The sequence below is a fragment of the Pteropus vampyrus genome, unplaced genomic scaffold (assembly GCF_000151845.1).
Source record: "Pteropus vampyrus isolate Shadow unplaced genomic scaffold, Pvam_2.0 Scaffold181, whole genome shotgun sequence".
NCBI classification, from domain to species: domain Eukaryota; kingdom Metazoa; phylum Chordata; class Mammalia; order Chiroptera; family Pteropodidae; genus Pteropus; species Pteropus vampyrus.
The window spans coordinates 2395549-2401081 of NW_011888962.1; positions in this window are offsets into that span (position 1 = coordinate 2395549).

Sequence of the window (5533 nt, forward strand, 5' to 3'; positions counted from 1 at the left end):
TAAACTCTCTGATATTACTAACAGGAATTTCTTTTCAGATATATCTCCCCAGGCAAGGGAAACAAAAGAAAAAATAAACAAACGGGACTACATCAAACTAAAAAGGTTTTGTACAGCAAAGGAAACCATCAACAAAACAAAAAGACAACAACTGATTGGGAGAAGATATTCTATTAGAAGATGTACTAATGATACATCTGATAAGGGGTTAGTATCCAAAATATATAAAAACTCATACAACTCAACAACAAAAAACAAACAATACAAATAAAAAATGGACAGAAGACCTGAACAGACATTTCTTCAAAGAGGAAATACAGATGGCCAATAGACATATGAAAAGATGCTCAAGGTTGCTAATCATCAGAGAAATGCAAATTAAAACCACAATGAGATATCACTTCACACCAGTCAGAATGGTTATCATCAATAAATCAAAAAACAACAAGTGTTGGTGAGGATGCAGAGAAAAGAGAACTCTCATACACTGTTGGTGCGATTTCAAATTGGTACAGCCACTATGAAAAACTATATGGAGGTTCCTCGAAAAATTTAAAATGGATATACCTTTTAAGCCAGCAATTGCACTTCTGGATATTTATTCAAAGAAAACCAAAACAATTCGTAAAGGTCTATATACTCCAATATTCATGGCAGCACAATTTACAATAGCCAAGATATGGAAGCAACCTTAATGCCCATCAACAGACGATTGGATAAAGAAATTATGGTTCGTATGTACAATGGACTATTATCCAGCCATGAAAAAAAATGAAATCCTACCATTTGCAACCACATGAATGGACCTAGAGTTTATATGTTGAGTGAAATAAGACAGATAGAGAAAAATATCATATGATTTCACTTATATGTGGAATCTTAGGAACAAAAAGAACAAACTAATCAAAAACAGACTCGCAAATATAGTGGATAATTTGGTGATGGACAGAGGAGAGAGAGGGTTGGGGGCTGGGAGAATGGGATGAAGGGTTAAAGAAATACAAATCAGTGGTTGATAGATGGTCATAGGAATGGGGAGCATGGCATAGGGAATGCAGTTAGCATTAATATGTTGGCTAGGTGGAGGGACAGGGGAGGGAGGGAGTAACTGGGGAGATCATTTTATGAACTATACAGATGTCTAACCAATGTACTATATACTGAAAACCAATTAAATTTTTTAAAAATTTTTAATTAAAAAAATATATATCTTAAAAAAAGAAAAAGAAAAGAAAAAGTTAAGGATATGTTACCTGCCCCTACCAATTTTTATCTCCTTTCCTCGAGTTCAAAGCCAGCTCTCCACCTGTGCCCTTGGTCCTGTTCCATCATTTTTCCTCATCAGTGTGGCTCTATCAATATTTCCCTTTTTCTGCATTTCAGTCTTTTCTTCAGTGGCCTATAAACATGTCAAATCTGCACCATCCTAAAAAGTTCTAGCTTCTGCTTATATCTCTCCTCTTCTCAGTCAAGCTTCTTAGAAGTACAGTTCACTCTCTGTACTTATTTCCCATTGTTCTCTCAATGTCACAGCAACCTGGCTGTCTCCACTGCCCCTTCCCTCCCAGTGACTTAAACCATGAAAAGTACTATCTCCATTCCTGACCTACCTTCTTTGATTTGCAGCATTTTGGCATCACCACTTTTCTCTCTGCTGAGGCCAGACCCTTAGTATACAGCATGTAAAGGGGTCTGAAATAATTAGAATAATTGGATTCTCAAAACAATAGGCCAATCCTGCCTAACAGGTCAGCCTGAGCTGGCTGAGAAATACTTCTCCAATTTCCTCACAAATTAGCTTATAAATGTGTGTGTATCCTTAATTTTTATTAATTTTCTAATAAATTCTACTGGTAGAAAGAATCAGGTCAAAATAACTGACAAAGTAAAAAATATACATAGAAAAAATTTAACAGATTTTTTAAAAGCCTGTTTGAAAAATTATATTTTGTTGAAAACTAAATATTTTCCTGAGAGAAGTACTAATCAAAAGCATATGATACTAGCCACAAGTAAAATTTCACATGGTAAAAATTTTAGGGACTAAAATTTGACAGACAAATCAACCCTTCCTAACTAAATTTGGATATGAAATATTTTTAATTGGGCAAACTGAGCTTGGTGGACAGAATGACCATGAAATAAAACAATACAACTATAAACTGGTAAATTGTCCTTGTGAATTCTCCATTAAAAAGAATTGCTCTAAAGGAAAAAAATTTTGGTAAAATAATAATGAAAATGGAAAATAATGAATAATTTTTACTGTCTTGAAGATAAAATTGAATAAGACATTGAATTGTGAATGTTACATTCACAAATACAAGCAGGGAACATCCATAAAGTCAAGTTAGCCAGGTAGAAGGATAGATATATCCTTTTCCTCCAAGTAGAGTTTCTTGATATCCCAGACTGTTCTGCTGCTTTGCCAACTTTTTTTTTTTTAAGCAAATACCACCTAGTACTGAAATTTTCACCAGAATGTAAGTCCCTCAAGGTCAAAGTTGTTATTTTATTCATCTTTGTGTCCACAGTGCCTAATATAATGCTTAGCACTTAGTAAATACTCAATGATTGTCCAATGAAACGAATTTAATTAGTCAATACCTGAGGACAGAGTTTCTCAAATTGAATGCGCATCAGCATAACCTGGAGACCTTGTTTAACATGCAGAGTCAAAGACCCCATTCCCAGAGATTTTTGAATCACTAACTGGAGCCCAAAGTGAATTTAACGCAGGTGTTCCAAAACCACATTTTGAGAAACAAGGCAGTAGGCCAAAATAAATAATGATCAATCTGGAGCATCTACCATGTGTCTCAGTTAAGAATGCTTTTTGCTGTAAGTAACAGGAAGTTTGACCTTTCTAGGCTTATAAGCAAGAAGTATATAGATGGTGTGTAGGTGCTGGCAGTAGTTCAGCAGCCTAAAGATGTTAGAGCTGGCATCTCTCTCAGATTCTCTTGATTTTCCACTTGTTTTGTCACCTCATGGTTGATAAATGCCTGCTGTAGTTGCAGATATTACATCCATGTTCAAGGCAAGAAGAGGGGTGAGCAGTGCCATTTGCAACTGTCCCTTTTATTTGTTTCAAATCCCTTTACATGCTCTGTACCAAGAGTCTGGCCTCAGCAAAGAATAAAGTAAGTGGTGATGCCAAAAATATTCCAAGAAATTGTCCTGTAGACTTTCACTTCTCTCTCATTTGCTAGAACTGTGTAAATGGTCGTCCTAGATACAAGGGCAATTCAAGACATATTGTTCTTAACTCTCTGGTGAAAAGTATAAGAAAAAAGGACTGAGAATGACTGCTGGTTCAGCCAAACAATGTCTGCTACCTAATGTCACTCGACAGAGTCAAACTCGCGCACTTTGGCTTCAGAGTCCATGCTCTTAACACCTACACTTCATGGATTCAAAAATAAACTAATGGTTATGAGTCCCTAAGTAGCTGCCATCCGGCAAAGCAGTTGTCAACCTTTATTGCACTGTAACATCATCCAAGAAAATACCTACTTTTATCTTTCTACCTCTCTTTGAAATGCAGCCCCAAGATGGGGTAACATTTTTAATATGCATTAAAATTCAAAACTTGTCCTACCGCCTGGTTTATTTGAGGTCTGGTTATCTTCCATCATATACCTTGGCACGTGAACCCAGTCCAAAGTGCAGGTCTGACAGGAAGGTTTTCCAAATGAAGTCCCAAGACAACAGTAGACATGTCCTTATTATAGAGTGTCTTCCAAAATGGAGAATTCTCAGTAACACTGAGCCCTTGAGGTCCCTCTAACGACTAAGGCTATTAATTCTAATTAAGATATATTCAGGAGGTTCAAATACCCGATAAAAGATAACTTTGCCTTAGAGCTGTGCATATGGCAATGAAAATAAAGCAAACCAAAATAGCAAAAATAAGATTTACCTCTTTCAGAGAGCTTAAAAAGTTTTCCCTTCCCTAATCACAGCTAAGTAATATTATCTCTGAATTATTTCTGTCATGGAAATGTTAATATTAAGAACCAGGGATGCATCCCATTGTTTTCAATTGTCAAAAATGAAGAGTTGCTATACATTTTTAAATTTAAAATACTTTCTTTTTTTCTTATAACAAAAAGTAATATATATTCATTACAGAAAATTTAATGCAAGAAAAAAATAGAATTTTTAAAACCCACAATTGTACCATTCATAGATAACCACTGTTAATATCTCCCCAGACGACTTTCTGTTAGACTCTGTAACAGCATCTAATGTAATTAGACTGAATCAGGGTTAGTTCTCTGCTTCTGGGCAGTGGCATTGGATACTCAGCCTGGGGAAACAAAGAGGGATTGAACTGGGGGCAGGGAGTTAGCTGGGAGCTAATAGGAGCAACAGGAGGATAAAGGCACTGAATTCCAGGTGAACATTCATAATCAGAGACCACACCAAACAGAGGCAGGGCTAAACCCATTTTTACCCAGAGAACCAGTGACACCTGATCCAGCACAGGGCAGGAGTATAACTTTGGAAGTATGTTACAGACATAGTGGTAGTATCAGATAGAGATATGCATCATTTCAGAAATTCCATTTGATAATCATAAATAGACAACAGAATGGGGTCTGGCCCTGAGACATGGTGGCACAAAAGCACAAAATGGGCTGTTGTCAACCTTCTAAGACACAAAGCAAGGGGACATCGCCAGCAAGACCAGGAATGGAATGAGGTGAGAAGAGCTCAAAGAAACCTTAAAAATTCAAGAGATCTAGATAAAAGGGGGACAGGTGGGTCACTTACCTGGTCGATGGGGTTACTTGCATTGAGGGTCAAGAGCCTGACCCTTCCACTCTCAGGTGTGAGGCAATCACAGGTATTTCTAAGCTCCGCTCCTTTGCCTTCTGTTGGTTCTGAGAAAAGGGCAAGACAAATACCAGTGGCGTTCATCCTGAACAACGGGAAAAGGCTAGGAAGCGGGTAGACACCATCTGATCTGGGCCAGTGGATCGCGGCACCCAAACTATTTTCATGGCTGAGCCAAATGCAATGACCATAGTGTTATGTGGCATATTTTGATCACTGGGAGTAGAGTGCACATTGATTTATCATTCGCCATGCTGCCTTATACCAGGTAAACTTGGCAAAACTTCATTTCAGATACACAATATTAATACTCAGCTGTCAGTGGAAGCCTGGTGAGCTCAAAATACTGTGACCAGCAGGAAAAACTCCCTTCCTCCCGCAATGTCCTTCCAGTGCCTTTTATTGACAAAGCTCAACATCATTGTTCCTGCTGCAAAAGAGAAATGCTTAAAGGATCCAGGTTCGTTATCTCAGAGCAAGTAAAGTAATGAAAGGTGGATATAAAACTGAGAGGTAATGAATTGATACCTGACACAAATACTCTTTAGAGATTTGTAAAATTTGAGTCTCTTTTTTTTAATTTCTGTTTTTATTATTGCTGTTGCTGCTGTTAATATTGTCTTGATGGAAATCATTCAATGCCTATAAAAATTTTGTTTGCCAAACATTTCTTCCAGGCCCATTTCACAAC